The 1,446-nt window shown below is 37.0% G+C and overlaps 1 non-coding gene across 1 annotated transcript; it reads left to right on the forward strand.

The window, feature by feature from the left end:
• Window positions 1-295: 295 nt before the first annotated feature.
• Window positions 296-364, forward strand: LOC148019774 (small nucleolar RNA SNORD36). The gene has a single exon (XR_015695012.1). It is a non-coding gene; the product is annotated as a small nucleolar RNA SNORD36 (small nucleolar RNA).
• Window positions 365-1,446: the final 1,082 nt, after the last annotated feature.

A 1,446-nucleotide genomic window follows, 5' to 3' on the forward strand; every position in this document is an offset into this window, starting at 1 on the left:
TCTCTTTTTGAAGAAGTCATTCAGATGGTTGTGTTGTGTATTAGTGTTTGTGTTGTGAGTTCATTTATGTCAAACGAACATGGTGGTTTCCTATTGGATTTCGTGTACGAGCTACATTTTGGAGATTTGTGGTGTTGGGGTCGTGGATGGAGAATTGAAGCAGATGCAGATGAAGAAGAAGCAACCTCTTATATCCTTTACAAATTTGTTGTGATTTTTAGTTTGATAAGAGGTGTTAATGTATAAAGGGTTTTCCTTTCTTTGTATTTTTATATTAGAAATAGGTTATAAGTTGGGGTCGTGGTGGATGGATTCTTTGTGAAAAGCTATTGAAGATCAAAGTTGAGCTTTTCAACTGAACTTGTATTCCTTTTTTTTCCTGGGTCGCGAGGACGCTTTCTTATTAAGTGTGGGGATATGTTGAGTGTTGAAATGACTTGTTTTTTTGGCTGATTTTTGTTGTTTTTGAGAGCTGAATGGTTGATTTTATGAGATGATTGATTGATTTAGAAGTGGTTTGAGAGTGTTTTGGATGATAATGATTGTGTTTTGGAAGATCATGATGTTTATTGGTGGTTCTGTGATGTTCTGATAGGTTCTGAATGGTTTTGTATACCTTCTGTTTTGGTCTGTTTTGTTCTGATTGTCTTCTGTAAGGAGGGATGGAGTATTGATTGATGAAGATTGAGATCTTGTGAAAGTTTATTGAATGGTTTGTGAGAGTTTGGAATGGTTTGAGAGTAAGTTATGTGGTTTTGATGACCTTCTGTAACCTTCTGTAGGTCTTCTGTAGAGCTTCTGTCTCTGCTTCTGTTCTGTTCTGTACTATAGCTGTTCTGGTACTGTTCTGTAGACTGTTCTGTATGCTTCTGTAAGTGTTTTGTGGAATGTATGTGTGACTTTGGGAAAGTTTTCTAGCCTTGGAAAGAGGTGAATACAAGTGCAAAAGAGCTGGAGGAAGTGGAAGAAGTAGCTGCTGAAGACTCAAGTGAAGACTAGAGTGAAGTGACAGTAGTGAGCTATGAAAGGACACAGTAGTGGTTCTGGTGACTCTTCATATCAGACATACCTCTTGGGAGGGGTATCCACGACCTAAGAGTGATTATTGAGAGTGATTTTGAGAGATTGTAGGGAGGATATAATGTATTATTGATGGAGAGAGAGAAAGAGAGTCAGAGATAGCCAATTCTACTCAAAGAGAGTGATTGTATATGAGAGATTGAGAGAGAAGATTATGAAGATATTGAAGATGAATACTATGTGATGTATTTCCATTCCAAGATGGTGTATTCCTTTGCTTTCTTTGTTCTATTGATGGATTTTGTGAAGATATTGAAGAATATGGTTGATTCTATCAAAACCGTGGGAGGTGTACATGATGCTGCATGAAGATTTGTTGTGCCTGGTGTTCTTTTCTTCATTGTGATCATATGAAATATGATAAAC

This window comes from Lygodium microphyllum, chromosome 19, assembly GCF_053477565.2.
Source record: "Lygodium microphyllum isolate KBCC chromosome 19, Lygodium_microphyllum_v1.1.10, whole genome shotgun sequence".
Classification (NCBI taxonomy): domain Eukaryota; kingdom Viridiplantae; phylum Streptophyta; class Polypodiopsida; order Schizaeales; family Lygodiaceae; genus Lygodium; species Lygodium microphyllum.